Here is a 23,174-nt window from a genome sequence, read left to right as displayed (position 1 = left end):
TGTGAGCTGTGATGCCACAACATTCTACCAAGGGTGACATAATGAGACTCTGTCTCAAAAAAAAAAAAAAAAGAATTTCTTCTCCTTTTGTATTATGCTTATCTCTATAATGGAAACACATTGTGGAATTATGCCCTCCTTTCGTAAATGTTAAAATAATCATGGTTAAAAATCCAGCAAGTGCAATTGTCCATACTGTACAGCAAATATAAATACTTTGTGTGGTTGTTATTACCTTCTATTATTTTACAGACCTATTGATTTTATGTAATGATTCAAACTGATGAATCCAAGCAAAACAATGCTAATTTTCATGTTCATATAAAATAGTGTTCCCACAATCTTGAACAGAACCAAGTCTAGTGTCCACTTGTTTTAGTTAATGTGATACCTTATTTGGAGAGGCAGAGGATGAGTAGGAGGTCTGCAATGGCTACATTAAGTAGGTAGACTCTGAAATCTTTTTTTTTTTTTTTTGAGATGGAGTCTCACTTTGTCACCCTCAGTACAGTGCTGTGGTGTCACAGCTCACAGCAACGTCAAACTCTTGGGCTCAAGTGATCCTCTTGCTTCAGCCTCTCAAGTAGCTGAGACTATAGGTGTCCATCACAACACCCAGTTATATTTAGAGATGAGGTCTCACTCTTGCTCAGGCTGGTCTCCAACCCATGAGCTCAGGCAATCCACCCACCTTGGCCTCCCAGAGTGTTGGGATTACAGGTATGAGCCACCACACTTGGCTCCTGTAAAATCTTTTGATGACTATCACTCTTGATTAAATAAATGACAATCATCTTACAGTGACTTATGATTCTATTTTGAGCAAGACTTTTAAACCTTTGATATATGAAAGGTTTCCAAAATCAAAATTTCAAATTATGTCAAACTGACTCTTTTGATGAGGGCCCCTGAAAGTCCAAGAAAGACAGAGTAGGATTTTGTATGTTTAAATTACACAAGAAACATCAAATATGAAATGGTATTTCATTTTCTTTAAGCTACATTTATGTAAATATGCTATTATGTTCCAAAATTATATGAGGTTCCTAAAATTCTTATATGTCTTAGAATATATTACCTGTAGTAATTATGATTATTAGTTAAATTGTTGTATGGCAGAGAAATAGCCAAATTTTTTTGTGCCTTTAACCATAGCTATTCTAAGAGTTTTGTCATTCACAGATAATTATTATGTTACTTTGATTCTTCTTTAGAATCATAACATAAGTAATGTTATTACATTAACAACATTATTATGTTACTTTGATTCTTCTTCTATAATCACCTACCATCCAAAATTTGCTTAGTCTTCAGGAAAAGTCATGGAAAGGCCAATGTTAAGTCCTCTCAAAGACAGGTTTCTGATAACTTTGAATGTTGTATGTTTGCACTAGGTAAAAATTTCTAGAAGTCCAGTTAAAAATCTGGTACATTCATGAGGATTGCTAACCCAACTTCAAAAAGAACAAGAGTTAATTACATGGGGCCAAACCAATAGAGGATTTAAATAATTTTGATGACTTTTTGCTTAAAAACATTACTGATTGTTCTGTTTTCTAGAGTCAAGACAAAAATTAAGCAAATAATTTTTACGAGATAGCTACAGTATTTGCAAAGTATTCTATCCCACTGGGCCCAATTTGTTCCCCAAGGCCAATGTCCTGCAGCTAAAACTGTACAAACATCCTTCCTCTGGCCCAGAAATGATCAGGGAAGAAGTAGGCATGTGAGATTGTAAGGGCTGATTTCAAGGCATGAACTTAGTTCAAACCTTCCAAACCAAGGACAGGCACATGATGCCTAAACAGTTGGTGAATCAGGAAACTTTGCCTCTTGAGCTATTATGTGACCCCTTTCAATCCATCCCAACTATACAGAATCCCCTGCTTTCCATAAACTTAAAGGAGAACTCCTGACAGGATATTAATATATGTGGGGACAAAACCTCCTGAATATAGTTGTTTTAATTATGAGCTTTATGCCAATAGAGATATAAAAGGCATTTTCTGCCAATTTACCAATGCCCTACTCCTTGCTACCAATATTCTGTATTAGTATATTTTACGATGCTATAAAAATGATTTGAGGCTGTGTAATGTATAAAGAAAGAAATTTTATTTAACCCACAGTTCTGCAGGCTGTGCAAAAAGCATGGTGCCAGAATCTGCTTCTGGTCAGGGCCTCAGGGAGTTTCCATTCAGGGTAGAAGGCAAAGGGGGAACAGCTGTGTCACATGGTGAGAGGAGAGAGAGGACAAGGTTTCAGGGTCCTTTAAACAACACCCTCTCCTGTGAACTAACAGAGTGAGAACTCACTCATTACCTCAGGGAGGGCACCCAGCCATTCATAAGGCAAATGCCCCCATGACCCAAATGCCTCCCACCAGTCTTCACTTTCAAACTAGGGATTGATAAGAGGTCTGGAGGACAGAAACATTCAAGCCATGTCAGGGACCCACATCACAGAGAAGGAGGTGCAGCCTGGTCCATGGCCATGACCCACTGGTCTATCACAGTCTGCACCATGCAGGGCTGGGGGCCACACTGAACTCTAGACAGGCCTAAAGGCACAGGTCAGTGCCAGCTGTGATGAAATTCTCTGAGGGGGGAGGGGTTCTCTTTCAGTACACAGTGCATTTGTTGAATCAGAGACCTCTCTACAGTGCTGTGTTCTCAGTAGGAAGAACATGTGGGCTCAGGAACCAAGGGGTAGAAGTGGGTGTGGTTCCAGAGACCGTCACATAGATTCACCCACTGGGGACTCTGCACTTCTCATCTCTGTAACTCTGGGCTCTGCACAGTAGTAGAACAAACAAGAGCCATGGAACTACCCATTGGAGTTGCCAGAAGGGAAGTGTGGACAGCAGCTGCCTAGAGACCAGCAGGTGAGAAAAAGAGTCCCCTCCTCTCCAGCAGGAGTGATGGGCCCTGACCCCTAGGAAGAGACAGGGCCACTTCACACAGAGGGGCAAGAGGAATGTGTTTGGAACCCAAGGATCCACTTAGGAGCTTTAGACCCCACCTGTCCCATAGTCAGTATGAACAGAATCGTCCAGCAACCCAGCCTGACAGCATTTGATTTCTAAGGGCCCAGACCCCTCAGGAAGGAAGGTTTGAGTCAGACCCCAGGTAATCTACCAAGGGCCCTTCCTGTGCTCTGACATCCCCAGCAACATTGGTGCAGAGGCCCTGCTTCCTGGATGGTCACTGGTCACAGCAGGGATAATGAGGCAGGCCCCATTTCTGGGAAACAGGGGATTCCTCTGGTGGCTGACTGGCTCATGGACTCTCCATGGCCTTGCTCAGCTCTCTTTAGGCTGTCTGTGCTCTGGGATGCCTTCTCAGACCTTCTCTCCTTCACAGGGGCTCAGACTTGTATTTTGGCTCCAGCCTATGTGCCCTGTACATGTACAGGAGACATATAGACTGTTTGTGGCAAAAACTGGAATCAACCATATATACAACTATAGAAAAGTAGCAAAATTGTGGTATAATTATAGAAAATACAACTTCAGTAGTAAAAAGGAATGGTAGCCTCCCACATCAGAGATAACTCTCCTACACGTAGTGTGAGCCACAAAAGAAAACATGGGGATGAGTTCAGTGTATGGAATACTAAAAAACAAGAAAAACTAATATTTCATTTGGGGATATACATGCTTATTATAAGAATCTTCAGAGAAATGAAGACTCTGGTGGTGGAACTGGATAGCAGCCCGAGGTAGCTTCATAGGTTCTGCTTCTTATGCCAGTGGCAGGTGCCCAAGTGCTCACTTGATCATAACTCCTTGGACTGGAATTTCTCAAACTGTACCTTGGAATGCACTTTTGATAAATTTTTTTCCAAATTAAAAGAAAATACCAAAGTTCATTGCCAAGATCCCTACTGAGAACTACTTACATTGGAACAAAGCCACAGCCAATGGTAATGCACCATGTGACAGAAAAGAGCAGGATTCATTTGGCCCTCTGCTCACTGGCAACTCTATGGATTCTCTGCTGTAGAAAATTAAATGTGATGAGCAAGGCAATTCCATCTTGCAAAGCAATTAGTGTGTTATTTCTATTTACCACACATACAACTAAATTAAACTTTTACAGAATTGGAAAAGCAGAATGTTGATCAAAATAAATTAAACAGGAAAACATTAATTAAAAAAACAGTATCTTATTAGGAGTGATTAAAAAAGTAGAACAACCAAGAACAGAATAAAAAATATAAATGAAAAATACAACAAAGTTGCTTTAGAAAACTTTAGAAGCTCATAGTCAGGGTGCTTGGAGAATCATATACCAGATCACTCTGACCACACCTCATTAGAAATACTGTGAAAGATACTAAGTTTATTTTAGGATGCTCAGTGAATAGCTAGTTTTTGGAAAAACCTAGTTCCTAGATAGGAGTTAACCATTTTTGCCTACTGATCAAACCAAAATTGTTGTCACAATGCTAAGGTAGGTGTGCAGGCTGAGGTTTGAGACTCACAATTATCTAAGTAACAAGCAATTTGATTAGGTAAATATTGTTGAAAATGATGTTTGAGGGGGAAAAATCAACATTTGGGGCATTCTTAACAAACTAATTTTGAAAATTGTTTTCTTTTTCCTTCTCTCTTCTCCTTCTTCTTCTTCTTCCTCTCTTTTATTCAAACACTGGCACTTGCTAAGTTGCCCAGGCTGCTGTGGAACTCCAGGCCTCAAGAGATCCTGCAGCTTTATCCTTCTGAGTCACTGGGAGGATAAGTGTGAGCCACTGTGCCCAACTCTGAATCTTCTTTTAAAAACAAAGATAGTGGCTCAGTGCCCATCACACAGTGGTCACAGCTCTGGCCACATACACTGAAACTGGAGGGTTCGAACCCGGCCTGGGCCACCTAAACAACAATGACAACTGCAACAACAATAACAAAAATAGCTGGGCATGGTGGTGGGCACCTATAGTCCCAGCTACTTGGGAGGCTCAGGCAAGAGAATCGCTTAAGCCCAAGAGTTTGAGCTTGCTCTCTACTCTTAGTGGTGACGCCATAGCTCTCTACTGAGGGCAACATAGTTACACTCTGTCTCAAAAAAAAAAAAAAAGGTAGTTATTATTTTAAATGCATAAAAGCACTGAAGTCTTGGACTATCTTATCCAGCTATTACATGTTCTCAACATTGTAGCAACTTACTGAAGAGAACATTCTTATTAAAGCCATTTGCTTGGAAAACTTAGAGATATTATTGTATCTCCTTCCTCTGTCTCAAATGTCTTGTGTAGCTCCTAGTGCTTCATGATGTCTCAAACTTTTAATCATTACATTGAAAAGAGAAGTTGAAAGCATTACAGAAAAATAATCAAATGAAATAATAATTGCAATCTTGCTTTTGATATGTATGCAAAATCATTGATACTCCTCTCTTCCAGAGGTACAGGTTAATTCCCTCCCTGAGAGTGTGGCCTGGACTTAATTGTTCACTTCTACCTGATAGAGCAATAAGGATGGAGTAGTTTGTGAGTCTGGGTGTAGGACATAAAACTCGCTGTGGTTTTCACCTTGCTTCTCCCTCTCTCTTGGATCCCAAGCTCTGGAGAAGCCAGCTTCTGTGTCATAAGCAGCCCTGTGGAAAAGTCTATGAGCTAGGAACTGAGGCTTCCTGGAACAAGCTAACAAGGAGGTGAGGTTTCTTCAACAGCCATATGAGTGAACCATATTTCATGGAATCTCCAGTCACAGTCAGGCCCTCAGATGACACAGCCCTGGCTGACAACTAGACTGTAACTTTGTGAGAGGCTCTGAGCTAGAAGAACTCAGGGAAAATGCTCCTAGATTCCTAAGTATTAGTATCTATGGGAAATAATATTTACTTTTAGAGGTGCTAAATTTTGGGAAATTGGTTGCATAGCAATAGATAATTACAATATCTTCCAAAGAGAGAATGAATTTTTTTTTTTCAGATTAATATGAGGGTATAAACCATTGGGTTACTTTCAAGAGCCCGCTCAGAGACGGGGACTGAACTGGAGTGGAAGTGGAGGGGATTGAGAAAAATACAACACAAAAGAAGACACAAGAGATGAAAGATGGGATCAGCAGGTGCAGCACCAAAACACAAAATCAGCTTTATTTTATAGTATCTTGGCAGGGTTGTTTACAGGGAAGTAGTATAGACAAAAGACATATTTTTGGTCTTATAATATGATTGGAAAATCATAACCTTTCTCATAAACAGATCATCTTGTTAATGGTTTCTACTTTGTTAACGTATGTTAAGAAATAAAAAGGGAAAGATCACAAGGATTTCTGCATGGTTCCTAAAGATTAACTAGACAAAGAAAGACCTATGTGACTTCTGGCAGAGGGAGCCTAAAGAAAGGAATATGATTGTTTGGGGAAAGGAGAAGTAGTTGGGGGTTCATTCTCTGAATGCTCCCCCAGGCTTGCTATCCACAGGTTACAATGTTTGCATTTGTGAGGAAAGATCCCTGTTGCAGTTGCGCCCCTAACTCAGGAGGTGTGCCATATACCCTTACATTGTGCCCATTGAGAGCCCACCAATCTCTCCCCCTTCCCTAACCCCCCACCTCTTTCTCTTTTCCCTTCTCCCCAATTTGAATTAAATTGAGTTTTTCTCCTGCGAGGGCATGTATTAGTTCATCTACTGGCTTCATATTGGTATTGAATAAACTAAGTACTTGCTTTTCCATTCTTGTGATACTTTAATAAAAAGAATGATTTCTGGCCAGGCACAGTGGCTCATGTCTGTAATCCTAGCATGTTGGGAGGCTGGGAGGGGTAGATTGCTTGAGCTGAGGAGTTTGAGACAAGCCTGAGCAAGAGTGAGACTTCATCTCTACTAAAAATAGAAAAAAACAAGTCAGGTCTTGTGGCGGGCAACGATAGTCCCAGTTACTTAGGAGGCTGAGACAAGAGGATCACTTAAGCCCAAGAATTTGAGGTTGCTGTGAGCTATGACATCATGGCACTCTATCCAGAGTGACAGAATGAGACTATGTCTCCAAAAAAAAAAAAAGAGAGAGAGAGAGAATTATTTCCAACTCAATTCTATCCAGGTTAATACAAAAGCTGTAAAGTCTCCATTTTTTTTAATGGCTGAATAGTATTCAATGATATACATATATCACAGTTTATTGATTCATTCATGGGTTGAAAGGCACATAGCTTGATTTCACCTCTTGGCAATTGTGATCGAGCTATGATAAACAATCTGGTGCAAATGTCCTTATGACAAAATTATTTTATTTCTTCTGGGTAGATACCTAGTAATGGGATTGTGGGATCAAATGCAAGGTCTATTTTGAGTTCTTTAAGGATTCTCCATACCTCTTTACAAAGAGTCTATATTAGTTTGCAACCCCAACAACAGTGTAAAAGTGTTCCCTTTTCTCCACATCCATGCCTGCAACTGCAACTTTGGGAGTTTGTAATGTGGGTGTTCTCACTAGGGCTTGGTAATATCTCAAAGTGGTTTTGATTTGCATTTCTCTGATTTTAGGGACAATGAGCATTTTTTCGTGTGTTTGTTGGCCATTCATCTGTTCAGAATGAATTATTGCACTTTAATTTCCACTTGTTCTACATTAATTGCAAGATATTAAACATGTCATTTTGTTTTAGGATGTAAGAAGAATTTCCACGGCTAAAAAGGATGCATTTTAATACCGCTCCCAACCACCTATTCATTTGAACTTCTATTTCCAACTGTGACTCATTAAACACAAAGGGAAGATACTAGGCTGATTCTATGATGTCCCGCAATAACTACACCTTGGTTATTCACCTTCCCTCAGGTTTAGTCAACACTAATGTAGATGCTGCAATGAAGAGACTTGCAGATATAATTCGAGTCCCAAATCAATTGACTTAAGATAGTGATTATCCTGTACCAAAATGCCCTAGTCAGGTGAGTTCTTAAAAAACTGAGTTTTTCCTGAGCACCAGATTCACAGGGAGAAAGGGACTCAGTGTGAGTCTTTGGTCTTTGAAAGTGGAGAGTTCCAGTGGCAAAGAATGTTGGTGGCAGTGCCCCCCCGCCCCCGGTCTACCCTGACAGCTGGTTATCAAACAGAGATGGACAACAGTCCTACAACTTCCAGAAACAGCAACAGGGATGGACAACAGTCCTACAACTGCCAGAAACTGAATTCTGCCCACAGGGTCCATGTAAGCTGACAGGAGGACCCCAACTTCCAGATGAGGGCACAGCTTTGCGAAACCCTGAACAGAGAACCCATCCACACCATTCATGGATTTCTGACTAAGGAGAAAAACAAATAAACAGCCCTTATTTAAAGACAATAAATTTGTGGTAATCTGGTATGCAGAAATAGAAAATTAATAAACCAGCTCAATAGATAGGCACATAACGGGAATGAATTTATGAACTGATATGCAATTATTCACATGAAAGAAACTATTTCCTATTTAGTATGTTTAAGTTTATGATTTTCAGGTGATTCAGTTTTACTGCAATCCTATTCCTTCATTCAACAATAATTAATTTAATCCTACTGTATACCAGGTATGCCTGTTCATGCTGGGGATACCATTCTGACCCAGCCAACCCAAAGCCCCTGTGCACCTGTGCCTTACCTTCCATGGGCTTTACAAGAGTGAGATCAACCCATTGGAGCATTTTAACGGAAGAAATGACAGAATCTGACTCTCAGCAGCAGGACTGGTGACCACTGTAGGGGAGAACAGCTGTGGGCAGCAGGTGAGGGGACAAGCTAGTGCCACAGTTCAGGAGTGAGGGGTGGTGGGACTAAGGGGGGAAGGGACCTGAGGATGGGAGGGACAGAGGGAAGGTCTGGAGAAGCAGGAGGTGAGGAACAGGAGCAGAGGGAAAGAATTGTAAAGCAGCTGAATTCTCAGATTTAAATAATGTTTTATAGATTTTTTTTTTTGAGACAGTCTCTCTTTGTTGCTCCCAATACCATGGTGTCACAGCTCACAGCAACCTCAAATTCTTGGTCTTAAGCAATTCTCTTGCCTCAGCCTCCCAAATAGCTGGGACTATAGGCACCAGTCACAACTGTAGACTATGTTTTATAGATTTTTAATACAGAGCTTAGCAGGGTCCTCTTTGCAATTAGTAATTAATATATTTGGGGGGCTGCTTAAAAGCTAATTGCCTCCTAATGTGAATCAGGTTTAAAAAGTACCAAATGTTCCCTCCAAAATATACACACAGATTAGATGTGAACAATTCATAAAAAGTCAAGCCATGAACACTGGAGAAGGGCATTTTGACCGTTGGAGGACGAACAGCTTTGAAGTGATTAAAGTCCTACAACTCCTGTTTGAAATACACAGTAACAAATTCGGGATCTTTGTATGAGGAGATATCCTGCACTCACAAGTAGAGACTAAGGGCTATGGAATAATGATAAATTTAAAATACAACGACTCCGAGTATAAGATACATAGTCCAGGAAAGTAAAACTCGGGAGCTTCACAAGTGTAACTATAATGCATTCAGACACATTGCTCTATCAAGGGGCCAAACCCAGTTCTGTTACAGATTAGATTCCTGATCATTCAGGTGTTACCTAGATTGTGCTACACACTCTGGTTAATGAGCAAGAAGGAAACTGGTCTCTATGAGAGTGTCTGTCAGGTGTGTTCAGACACAACGTCTCCAGGTTTATAGAGAAAACCATCATTTCTACACTTCCAGTCCCAGTGCCACTTCACTCTAGCGTTAAGTTCCCTGGGATAAGTTTTCTTCTGGAACAGTCCTTGTGGGGAGGAAAGGAGTAAGAAGCAGGGCGTCTAGTTCAGTGAGAGGATTCAGGGTGGAAGAGAAAGGGTAGGAGCTGAACTCAGCCTGGGGATCAGACAGCTCCTGGGCCAGGATTGAGGAGACAGCGTGAGGAACAGCGCTCGGTGCAGAAGAGAGGTCAGGGCAAAGTCCCAGGTTCTGGGCGTGGAATCTCAGGGATCTCAGTCCCGAGGGCGGTTTGGGGTGGGGAAAGCTTAGCGCTGGGGATTCCCCTCTCAGCAGAGTTTTGCTTCTCCTTCTCCCAACCCGTGTCTGGTCTTTTTTCGTAAATACTGATGAAGTAAACCAGTTCTCATTCCCACTGGGTGTGGGTTTCTAGAGAAGCTAATTAGCGTCGCTGCAGTCCTCAGTTATTAAGTCTTGGCAGAGCTACTCGTACTCTGACTCCAAGGATGGGGATCACCGTGTCCAGATCCCTCCTTCTGCTTCTGTCGGCTGCCCTGGTCCTGACCGAGGCCTGGGAGGGTGAGTGTTGGGTCGGGAGGGAAACGGGCTCTGCGGGGAGGGCAAAGGGACCGCCTGGCGGGGACGCAGGACCCGGGGAGCCGCACCGGGGAGGGTCGGCCCGGGTCGGGTTTCAGCCCCTACGCGTCCCCAGGCTCTCACTCCCTGCGGTGTTTCCATACCACCGTCCGGCCCAGCTGCGGTGAGCCCTGGTTCATTACCGTAGGCTACGTGGACTACACGCAGTTCGTGCCGTTCGACAGCTACGCGGATTATCCGAGGATGGAGCCGCGGGCGCAGTGGGTAGAACGGAAGGGGCCAGAGTATTGGGAGAGGGCACACAGATCTCCAAGGGCAACGCACAGGTTTATCGTAAAGGCCTGGAGGCCCTGCGCGGCTACTACAACCAGAGCGAGGACGGTGAGTGACCCGTAGCCCAGGTCACAGGTCATACCCCCTCCGCACCCCACAGACAAGCCCGCGTCGCCGGAGTCTACAGGTCCGACAGTCACCTGGGGACTGCGATTCCCCTGAGACCTTCGACCTGGGAAGGGTCAGCGGGGACTCTAGCCCGGTTTCGTTTTCAGTTTAGGACAAAATCCCCTGGGGTGGTCGAGGCGGGGCTGGTGGACGCGGCTGACCGCAGGGTCGGGGCCAGGGTCACACACCTTCCAGAGGATGTCCGGCTGCGACATGGGGCCGGACAGGCGCCTCCTCGGCGGGTAAGAGCAGTTCGCCTACTACCGCGCAGACTACATCGCCCTGAACTAGGACCTGCGCTCCTGGACAGCGGCGGACACGCGGCTCAGATCACCCAGCGCAAGTGGGAGGCGGAGGGTGCGGCGGAGGCAGACAGGGCCTACCTGGAGGGGGAATGCGCGGAGTGGCTCCGCAGATACCTGGAGAACGCAAAGGACACCACGCACGGGTACGAGGGATGCGGGGCGCCTCCCACATCTCCTGTAGATCTCGCAGCTCCGGGTCCACGAGGAGGTGAGGAAAATGGATTCGACGCTAGAATATCGCCCTCCCTCTGGTCCAGAGCAGGAAGACGCCCCCTGAGTGTCCAGATCCTGTACCAGAGAGTGACTCTGCTGGCCTGTCCTTCCCTCCAGGACAGTTAAGGGATGAAGCGTCCCAGGGAACGGAGGGACTGACAGTCACTGAAATACTGGTCAGCAGTACTGGGCACCTTGGGCACTGGGGCAGCCTTGGGCACCTTGATCTTTCTCTCAGGCCTTGTTCTTTGCCCCACTTGGTGTGTCTGGAGGTCTGATTCCAGGCATCTGGGTCACTCTGCCTCTGCTCAGCTCAGGACTGGAGGACTCTGTTCTTCTCCTCAGAGGCTGGAACTTCCCAAAGATTAGGAAATAATCCCAGATCCCTGAATCCAGGCTGGTGTCTGGATTTTGCACTCTCTTTCCCACCCCATTTGTCCTGTCCATTCTCAGGATATCACATCAGCACTGCTGGAGTGTCCCATAAGGGATGCAAAGTGCCTGAATTTTCTGACTCTTCCCCTCAGATCCCCCAAAGACTCGTGTGACCCACCACCCCACCTCTGACTGTGAGGCCACCCTGAGGTGCTGGGCCCTGGGCTTCTATCCTGCAGAGATCACACTGACCTGGCAGCAGGATGGGGAAGGCCAGACCCAGGACACAGAGCTTATAGAGACAGGCCTTCGGGGGACAACAGAACTTTCCAGAAGTGGTCTGCTGTGGTGGTGCTTCCTGGAGAGGAGCAGAGATACACCTACCATGTGCAGCATGAGGGGTTGTACAAGCCCCTAACCCTAAGATGGGGTAAGAAGTGGAGGTGAGAGTATCACATCTCTTCTCAGGGTAAGTAGGGGTCCTTTTGGAGCCTTTCAGCAGAGTCAGGACTGAGGCCTGGGGTCAGACCCCTTACCTTCCTGTTCTTTCTCAGAGCCGTATTCCCAGCCCAGCATCCCCATGATTGTTGGCATGGTTTTCCTTGGAACTGTGCTCCTTGGAGCTGTGGTTGCCTTTGTGATGTGGAGGAAGAACTCAGGTAGGGAAAGGATGAGGGTCAGGGTCTGTATTTTCTTGTCCCACTGGAATTTCAACCCCGGTAGTAGTGTGCCCTGCCCCATTAACTGGGAAGTTCTATCCACACACACCTGCCTACCCAGCCTGGGGCCCTGTGTGTCAGCACTTACTCCTTTGTATAGCATATGTGACAATGAAGGACAGAATTTTAATGTGATGATTATGGTGATGGGGACCTGATTCCCAGGAATCACAGGTCAGAGAGGGAGGACTGACTTAGGACAGACCTCCAGGAGGGCAGTTGATCCACTTTTCCTTCCCTTGTGATTCCTGATCCTGCCTTGGGTCTTGAGTCAGAGTTCTGGAAACCTCTCTGGGATCCAAGACTAGGGGGTTTCTCTAGGACCTCATAGCCCTGCCTGCTCCTTGGCTTTTCATAGGGCATTTTCTTCTCACAGGTGGAAAAGGAGGGAGCTACACTCAGGCTGCAAGTAAGTACAGGGAGTGATGATCTGTGAATCCTCTAGGATAGTGTATACAAGAGCCCATGATGGACTCTCAGCCACATAGTTCCTGCTGTAACCACATCTTCTGTGGGCTCTGACCAGATCCTATTTTGTTCAACCCCAGGCAGTGGCAGTGCCCAGGGATCAAATGTGTCTCTCACAGCTTGTAAAGGTGAGACCCAGGGAATGTGATATGAAGGTGGGGTAGACAGAGGGGACACAGCTGGGTTTTGAGGATTCTTTGGTGGGACATTTTGAGCATGTGGTGGGTTGTTCAGTGTTACCACTTGCTACGATTAAACTGAATTTGTTGCCTGTTATTTTCTATAGCCTGAAACAGCAGTCTTGTGTGGGATTAAGTGTTCATGCCTTCAAGAGCCTCTGTCTTCTCTTTCTGCATATGCTTCTGAATGACTCTGCATCCCTTATGTGAGGAGATGGGGAGACCAATATACCACCAGGTCCCCTGTGACCCTTCTCCTGCACTGACCTGTGTCCCTTTCTGATTATCTTTCCTGTTTCAGAGAGGTAGGGGAGGGATGTTTCCCTCCTTGTCTCAACTTCATGGTGCACTGAGCTGCTTCCCTATTAAAAATAAGAATTTGAATATAAATTTATTTTCTCAAATTCTTCCCATGACAGAGGCAAAAGGGGAAATAAAAGGAAGACCTTAGAACTTTCCAGAATCTGTGTGTTTGCTGTACTGAGTCTTTTGCAGGTGGGGAAAGGGGAGCCGAGTGTGGATGGGACCTATGCCTAGTTGGTGCTCAGTCTATCATAGGCTTTATGTGGTCACTTTTTAGCAGGGCCATCTTCATGACTCCATTGTCCTTGTCCCTTCAGTAGAAGCTTGTCTTAGCAGGATCTGTGATCACAGAGGCTGACCTGTGGCTCAGGGTGGGTCCTGCGCACAGGAGTCTCTGTGATACCAAGACAGAATTTTTATATTTATGTAGCTCTTGTCCTCTTTCTAGGGCTCTTTCCTAGATGTCATTTTCCATCTTTTCCCCAACCTTTTATTATTTTATTTTTAATTTAATTTTAATTATTATGGATACAGAATAGGTGTGTATGTTTATGGGGTACATGTCATATTTTGATGCAAGCATACACTGTGAAATGATGAAATCTGGGTAATTAGGATGTCCATCACCTCAAACATTTATCATTTGTTTTTGTAGGGAACATTCTAAGTTAGATGAGATAAATCTTCTCATTATTTTAAAATATACAATAGATCATTGTGTTAATAAAATTTTTTTTGGTGACAGGGTCTCACTTTGTTGCAGGGGCTAGAGTGCAGTGGCATCATCATAGCTCACTGCAACCTCAAACTCCTGCACTCAAACATGCTTCTTGCCTCACTCTCTGAGTAGCTTAATTACAAATGCTGACACCAGACCCAGCTAATTTTTTAAAAACTTGTTTGTAGAGATGGAGCCTTACTACTGCCCAGGCTGGTCTTGAACTCATGGCCTAAAACGATTCTGCCACAGCCATGAGTCACCCCATCCAGCCTATTAACAATTGTCACTCTATTGTGCTGAACACTGGGTCTCATTTCTGGCATCTAACTATGTTTTTATACCCATTAACCAACCCTCTTCGGTTCCCCCTCCACACTACCTACCCTTCTCAGCCTCTGGTAACCACCATCCTGTCTGCAACCTCCATGAAATCAGTCTTTTTAGTTCTCTCTTGCCAAAGAGAACACACAACTTTTGTCTTTCTTTCCCCAGCTTATTGCACTTAATGTAATGTCCTCTAGTTCTATCTGCATTGCTGCGCTCAACCTTTTTAAAGGAACCAGATTCTGGAATTAGCAGAGAGGAGGGATCCCATCATTCTCATCTTCCGTAAATTTCCTCTTCTGCTCTGCTCCCCTCCCCACTCCCTGCCCTTAGTTCTAGTAGTCTTAGCACTGGCTTCATTCCAAACTCATGGATTTCTAAGGTAGGCTCTAAGTTTGATGCACACTTGTTGCAAAATTGGACCCATAGTCAAGGATTGTTCTTTCTGAGGAGAGAAGTGTCACTGTGTGCTGCAGCATGCAGGAGGGTCAGTGTGGAAGGGATAATGAGGAAGGGCACATAACAGCACTGGGGTGAAAAACCCAGCCAGCACTGATGTAAGTTTGAAGGGTTTGTCTGCCAGATATAGGACAGACTGTTTTTGTATCTGGGAAATACTACTGAAGTAACAGAAACAATTGTAGAGCATGTGTTCTAGAGGGAAGAGACAGACTATACACTATGAGCACAGCAAATAAGGAGAGTGTTCATGTGGTACCAGGAACATGACCCAGAGGTCATGATGGCCCTGGCCATGGTGCTGGTTAGTGTGGGACTTGTCATAAAGGAGATCTTTGAGGAAAGATCTGAAGGATACGATGGATTATCTATGAGGATGTCTGGGAAGTTTCCTCCAGGCAGGGGGAAACTTCAGCCGAAATGCACTGGGGCAGCAAGATGTCTGTATTCTGGGAAAAGCAGGAGGCCAGGAGGGCTGGACAGAGAATCACCAAGATGAGATCAGAGGTGTGGCTGGAGCAGGTAGTCCTGGAGTGGTAGAAAGAGAGTGTCCTTTGCTCAGAGGGACATTTGGAGTTAGAGGACAGTTTTGAGCAGAAGAGGGACGTGGTCCCTTCTCTTTAACAGGGTCTCTCTGGCTGCGGTGCTGAGAACTGAACTGAGAGGCAGGGGACAATAGAGGAGTAAGGATACAGCAGGCAAGGAGGGCAGGATTCCAGACTACAGATACTGGTGTGAGCAGCAGGAGTGGAGGGAAGTGATAGGCTCTGGATACATTTTGAAGGTGGACTTTTATAGCATCTTCTAATGCATCTGGGGTGTGAGGAAGAGGAGTCCAAGTGGACACCCACAGCTGTGGGCTGTGTGAGCATAAGGATGGAGCTGCTGTTGGTGGAGATGGGGATAACTCTGGCTTAGGTATGTTTGAGGAATGGGCATCCTAGGCATTCAGTGGAGGAGGTGTCCATTAGGAGTGGAGGGGAAAGAGCTGGGACAGACATGTGTGGAGTCTAGGAGAAATGTCTGGGCTGGAAAAATAAATTTTGGGGTGACACCACATAATTAATATTTAAAGCCTTGAGTCTGGATGAAGGCACAAGAGAGTAATTGGCTGTAGAAGAGAATATGAACAAGGATGAACCCTGGATCTCCATGGCTGAGGATGTGATCCAACTACATGCCCAGAGCAGACTGTACAGTTCTGACACCATGTCCAGAAGACATATAGACCACGGGGTCCCCGACTTTGCTGTGTCCTTGAATCACCTGGACTTGGTGTTTAGACAGAGTCAGAGAGTCAGGAGTCAAGCGTGAGACCCTGTGTTTATGATAAAGGTGTACTGATACTGCTGGTCTTCAGATCACACTTTAATAGCAAGATTGCAGAGCAGCATTCCCATGTGTGTGCATCAGCCTCACACGTAGGGCTTGTTAAATAAGTGAGTCCTTGGTCTTGTGCATAATACTCTGAGAGTGGTTCTGGGGAGAGGCCTGAGGTTTTTCCAAGCACTACCAGCAATTCAAGTGCTCAGCCAGACTGGGAAGCCCAGAGGCCAGTGATCAGAGTGATTAGGGTGGGTCTTAAAATCCCTTTTAAACATCTTTTAATACTTCAGAAAGTAAAAGTAGGACATATATCATTAATTGTGAGATGTGAAGTTGGGATATTCAAATCATTCTCTCTATTGTCAGGTCAGGCCAGGCAGAGGATTCTGGAAGTGACTCAGTGCTGCACAAAGAACATCTCTGAATGCTGTGCTCTGACACTGTTCCCCAGACTGATTTCTCACTCAATTCTTGGAGCAAACAGTGGAAGTCAAATATTTCTAATGTATGTGTAGGGCAGTATATACGAGGTCTGACAATTAAGATCATGAACTTGAGAGACACTACAAGATTGCAGATTAGAGACATCGCCTTATAAGCTCCTTTCAGTAAGTTGGAAGAGAAAAAAATCTCTGTCTGAATTCTCCAGTCCAAAACCAATATTTGAATGGCACAGTGAGACATCCTAGGACACCAGGAGCAAAAAAAGATAAGCAGGTAGGAGGCCTGCAAAGAAAGCAGGTTCAAGGGAGAGCCATGACTCAAGGACAGAGCCTACAGATGGAACCCCTGGGGGATTAAGTCTGCAGGAGATTGATTCTCCTCCACCCCCAACAATGATGGCACCCTGTTGGAGTGGACTATGGATTGGACCAAACTCCAGGAGGGTCTATCCCTCTAGGGATGAGTTGTGGTGTGAAACAAGGAGGAACTGAATCTCACAGGACTCTCAGGGACACAGAAGCTGGACTTTGGCAGTGGGCTAGAGAGAGTGCATGCTGTTTCTTTGGGACACAGCCAGAGGCTTGAGCCCCGGCACTTACAGGAGTGGCACTGAGTTGGTTTAGACGTGGAGCTTACTCAACAGGAAATTCTGATTGCCAGGCATCAGAGGGGGAGCAAAGATTACTGAAACCTTGAGATAGCTCACACCCAAAGTGGCCCAGTTGGAGCAGCTTTCTAGGATCCCAGTGTGGACCAGCTTGGACTCTGACCTCTCAGCTAAGACAACCAACTCTGGGCTGACTCTCACAGACAGCTGGCCAAATTGGGGAAAATCCCACCTCCCACACAGAAGAGCTGGGAGGTGTCTCCCAGAAAGTCTGGTGTAAGCTTTAGGACATTAGCTCCCCTGCCCCTCTTGGTATTTAACTTTCAGATAGCTACTATGCCCAGATTAAAATTTAAAAATCAGGAAAATAAAACTAGGTCTCCATGACAAGTAGGTAGTAACTTCCTGCTCCCACCACATCCAGAAGCAGATGTAGTTGTTGTTGTTGTTGTTTCAATCTGGGACCCCTACCTAGTGTTAATTTTTTTTTCTTTTCCTAATCATGGAGCACCCACTGGTGTTCTTACACTTGATTATATTTTTAATACTAATTTTTTTCCTCTCTTTCCCTTTTTCTTTTGTTATGTTTTCTCATCTTTCGCTCATACCTGTCCTAGACAACTAACCTTTCTTTTCTTTCTTTCTTTCTTTCTTTTTTTTTTTTTTTTAACAGAATCTTGCTTTGAGGCCTGAGCTGGAGTTCTGTGGCATTGGCCAGGCTCATGGCAGCCTTGAACTCCTGGGTATAAGGGACCCTCAGTTTTGACCTCCAGAGTGGCTAGGACTGCAGTTTCTGCCATGGCTGAGTTTTTTCTATTTTGGGGTCTCGCTGTTTCTTAAGCCCGTCTCAAACTCCTAGCCTCAGTCAATCTTCCTGCTTGCCCTCCCAAGCAGGTGTGGGCTACTGCACCTGGCCTATTTTTACTGTTTTTCCTCTTTCTCACTTTCTTCTTCTCTTTTCTCTTCTTTTGTCCTGTACCAAAAGGCCACTTGAACATCAAAACACAGAGACAAAGAATATTGGCACAGAGACAGAGAAGATTGAAAGGATAGAGGAAGCAAGAGAATAAGTAGAGGAAGAAAATCAATATGAAGAAACCATACATGAGAAGGAGCCAACAAAATAATTCCGGGAACATGAAAAATCAGAGCAGGTCAATCCCCCCAGGATTCACAATGCAGCTACCCATCTATAAAGGAATCATGGAAGTAACAGAAAGGAAATTGAAAGTATGAATGCCAGAAATGAAGAGAATTGAAGGGAAAGTGGAAAGCCCCCCAAATGAAATTAAAAAATTGATCCAAGAAATGAATGAAACTATAAGCATTTCTGGTTAGCACCAGCATCAGACAAGGATGCCCACTTTATGTAGAGTATAAATGTCTTAACACAATAACTAAGAAAATGATATGAAGGCTATGTTAACCAGTTTGATGAAAATATTTGAAATTGTATATAAAAACAGCACACTGGACCCCATGACAGTATTAATGTACACAGCTATGATTTAATAAAAAAAAAAAAAAGGACACCCACTTTGCCACTATTATCCAATACAGTGCCCTAGAGCATTCTACATGTTCAGGACTTAGTGCAGAGACCTTCTTGGTCCCACTGAAATGAATCAAATTCAGGAAGGCGGGGTTGGTAAGCTCATTTATTGGGCTCAATGTAGGGGTATATAGCACATCCCCTTGGTGAAATACTCAACTACCTGATTCTGAATATCTTTGGATGCACAGCTTGATTTGTGTTGATTCTTCAAGAGTGGTTGATTTTGTATCGCATATCCTATACTTTTTGCTCTTTACTCCTTATTCATTTGTCTGTTGCTATAGACCACCTTAGGAGCTTTCAAGAGATACAGTTCATTCAGAATCTTGAGACGAGCCTAAGAAAAAGTGAGAGACTGTCTCTATTTAAAAAATAGAAAAAATACACAAGCCTTGTGGCAGGGTTCTGGAGTCCCAGCTACTTGGGAGGTTGAGGCATGGAGATTGTTTGAGCCCAAGAGTTTGAGGTTGTTCTGAGCTAGCCAGGCCACCCTATCCAGGGCACAGGGTGAGATTCTGTCTCAAAAAAAGTAAAAAGACACAATTAAATCAAGAAATTTATACGAAGTAGTAAAAAATATGTTCAAGGTGTTTTCTTTGTCCATTGTTAAAATGGTAGGCAAAAGAGAGGAACTTGTAAATTTAATAGAAGATGATGCAATTGCTGCCTAAAATTCACATTGGATGAAGTATCATTTATAGTACATCAGGAAAATTTATGGCCAGGTGCAGTGGATGATGCCTGTAATCCTAGCATTCTAGGAGGCTGAGGCAGTGGATTGATGGAGCTCAGGAATAGTCTGAACAAGAGTAAGATCCCATCTCTATTAAAAAAAAAAAAAAAAAAAAAAAAAAAACTAGCCAGGCATGGTGCTGCTCACCTGTAGTCCTAGCTACTCAGGAGGCTGAGTCATGAGGATTGTTTGAACCCCAGAGTTTGAGGTTACTGTGAGCTATGATGATGCCACAGCATTCTACTCAGGGTGACAGAGAATTGGTCTCAAAAAAAAAAAAAGAAAGAAAAAGAAAATTTATGCACAAAAGCTTTAAAAATGGATAATATCATGCTAATTGTCATCAAGACTGTGAATTTCATGAGGGCCAAGGAACTGCATCATCACCAATTCCAGCAATTTTTGGAAAATTATTTGAAAAATATTGATGCTGACTATGGTGACATCATTTACTTTTGGAAGTAAGATGGCTAAGTTGAGGCCACATGTTGAAAATAATTCATGATTTGTGACATGTTAATCAAGTTGTTCATGGTACCAAAAACCAAATTTGTGCCAGAACTTGACGATGAAAACTGGTTTACGCTCATTTAAATGAGGTAAACATGTGTCTTCAAGGTAAAAACCAACTTATCAACACAATGTTTCAAACACAATGGTGTTCCAAATGAAGCTGAAATTATGGCAAGCTCAAATGAAGGCAAACAATCTTATGCATTTCAATACACTGACCAAACACAGTGTGCTGTGTTGAACAGCACAAAATATGCAGACTTGCTTTTTGATTTCATACAGGAATTTGAAAACAGATTTCAAAATTTCCAGGAAAATAATATTTTGTTGCATTTGCACTTTCATTTTCAGTCAACATAAATGGAATGCATAGAGCTGCAATCTCACATTCAACTTAAAGAAAAATTTAATTGTGTTTCTTCATTGGAGTTTTATAGATCCTATCTTTCCAGAGACAAATATCCCTGGCTTCATAAGCATGAGTTATTTGTACCATCGCTTTTTGGCAGCACCTGTATTTGTGAGCAACTATTTTCAGGAATGAAGCACATTAAGAGTAAAATTAGAGGCTAGGAACCTGTAGCTCACTGGTTAGGGCATCAGCCATATACACCAAGGTAGGTGGGTTTGAACCTGGCGTGGGCCTGCTAAACAATGATGATAACTGCAACACCAAAAAAAATAGCGAGGTGTTGTGGTGTGCACCTGTGTCCCAGCTACTTAGGAGCCTGTGGCAAGAGAATTGCTTAAACCCAAAAGTTTGAGGTTGCTGTGAGCTGTGATGCCACAGCACCCATACAGGTGCTACTAAAAAGCAATGGCAGGAATAACTCTGGGAGGCCAAGGTGTGTAGATTGGTTAAGCCCAGGAGTTTGAGACCAGCCTGAGCCAAAGCAAGACCTTGTCTCTAAAAATAGCAGGTAGGGCAGCACCTGTGGCTCAAAGGAGTAGGGTCCTGGCCCCATGTGCTGGAGGTGGCGAGTTCAAACCCAGCCCCCATCAAAAACTGCAAAAAAAAAAAAAAATTAAAAAAATATAGCAGGTACCAGTAGTCCCAGTTACTTGGGAGGCTGAGGCAAGAAGATCACTTGAGCCCAAGAGTTTGAGGTTGCTTTAGCTATGATGCCATAGCACCCTATTGAGAGTGACAAAGTAAGACTCTGTCTGAAAACAAAAAACAAAAACAAAAAACAAAAAACAACTTTCTTCTCTTTATTGATGTTCTGGTGAAGAGCATAGATTTTCTGGTTTCCTTTACTGTTTTGTTCATGCTTTTTTTTTTTTTTTTTTTTTTTTTTGGCTCTTTGAGCATACTTAAGATAGTTGATTTAAATTATTCATCTATTTCTCTAATAAGTAAGTCCAATGGGCTTCTGTCCATTTCTTTTTCATTTTTTCCTATGAATGGGCCTTACTTTTTAGTTTAGTTGTATGCCTAATAATTTTTGTTGAAAACTAGATTTTTGAATATTGTAGTGTGATAGGTCTGAAGATCACATTTTCTCACCCATCTTAGAATAGACTGTATACTTTATTGTGTGAGATCACTGAAGTCTCTATTGTTTTGTCTCTATTGTTTTCAGTTAGTGGTTGGACAGAGATTTTCTAATATATCCTGAGCTAAAAAGGAAAAAGAAAAAACTCCCAGTCTTTTCCATCTGGGCTCTGCATGTGTGTTGAGACCTGCCTTCAGTGCTCGCTGGGCAGTTTACAACTCTGCCTTAGTCTTCACTTCCTGCTAGTGCAGATATTGAAGGCCAGCTAGTGTGGGCACAGCACCTTCTCAGGTGTATTGTGAGCACGTTCCTCAGAATGGTCATGTACAAGACTACCTAGATTCCTAGGAATATGCAAAGTTTTCAAAATCCCTTATTTCCTGCCTCACTCTCCTGCTTTTCCTCCCAGGATTTTCTGCATGTCAATTACTTTCCTCAAAAGTATACTTTTACCCCCAAGTGGCAACTCAATGGCATTTAAATGCTTTTGTCAAAACATTGGCCACCTGTCTTCCTCAAGGGAGTTCTGAGTAAAATAAATGCAAGTCATTTCTGGTGAGACACAATAGTTCATGCCTATAAACTGTGACCCAAGCCCCCCTTTGACTGAGCAGATGCTCCCTCAGCCAAGAAGACCACAGAGAAACACTAAATCTGAGTTCCCATCTAAGATGGGATGGAAGGTCAGACACACCTCATTTTACCCACTTCCTTGATAATAGCCATCAGGCTTTTCCCCCAAGGGCTAAACAAACAAACAAAAAAATCTCACGATCCAGACCAGAGTTCTTTCCTAATAGGAGACTACCAACCATGAAGTGGTTTTAACAGTCTACAGATGGTGCTCAGAGAGGGTTTTTGTGTCCTTGCTTCACCTTTTGATTTAAGAGGGACCATTTCTATACATGGAGCCCATAAAAGGGCATAAAGCTCAATTGCACAAGAGTCTGTTTCTCTAGATATAAATATTCATGACTCCTCATATAGCTTGCTAAATATGTATATTTGACCATCCCATTTGGTATACATTCCTGTTCCCTTTGATCTTGCCTTGAAAAATGGGATCTTGGCTTCTGGCTGGGGCCTTGGCTTTCTAGCCTGTTGGGATGGCCACTGACAGGCTGCAACCTTTCATGAGAAATAAAGTAAGGTTCAAATTTGCTCAATTAACAAATCCTGGTAATTTGGGAAGCTGAGGTGGGATGATTGCTTGAGACAGGTCTGGGCAACATACAAAAAACCCATCTCTGCAAAAAACATTTTTCTTAAATGAGCTAGGTGTCATGACATGCACCTGTAGTCCCAGCTATTCAGAGGCCTTAGGTAGGATGTTTTCTTGGGCCCAGGAGTTTGAGCCTGCAGTGAGCCTGGCTTTACCAGCTGTAGTCCTGCCACTGCACTCAAACCTGGGTGATAGGGTGACACCCTTTCCACTCCCTCAAATGCAGGGCATTTCTGTTCATCCTTAAGGAATTCACCCATCAGGAAAAAAAACAGACAACTTTTTGAGAGCAAGTTCTGTTTAGCACTCTGTGGCACAGGAAACTACAATGGGGATCCAGGCTACTCTCTCAAGACCACTGCTGACCTAGAGAGAAGGGAACAGGCCAAGGTTGAGTTGTGATGGCATAGACCTCAGCTACTGAGTTCCAGTTGATTTTTCACAATTCACTTGTATAAACTTTTGATGATTTTCCAGATTCCTATACAGTTGATCATTTACCAACC

At 43.6% G+C, this 23,174-nt stretch overlaps 2 pseudogenes; one reads left to right on the top strand and one right to left on the bottom strand.

Annotated features, from left to right (window-relative positions):
- The window catches only part of LOC100955318, a 315,223-nt pseudogene extending 306,626 nt beyond the window's left edge, over positions 1–8,597 (bottom strand).
- A 1,577-nt stretch (positions 8,598–10,174) lies between these two features.
- Positions 10,175–12,240, top strand: LOC100955009 (annotated as a pseudogene).
- The last annotated feature ends 10,934 nt before the right edge of the window (positions 12,241–23,174 follow it).

The sequence above is a fragment of the Otolemur garnettii genome, unplaced genomic scaffold (assembly GCF_000181295.1).
Source record: "Otolemur garnettii isolate 467f Iridium unplaced genomic scaffold, OtoGar3 scaffold00031, whole genome shotgun sequence".
NCBI classification, from domain to species: domain Eukaryota; kingdom Metazoa; phylum Chordata; class Mammalia; order Primates; family Galagidae; genus Otolemur; species Otolemur garnettii.
The sequence above is the reverse complement of the archived record's forward strand: the minus strand, read 5'-3'. Positions and strand labels throughout refer to the sequence as shown.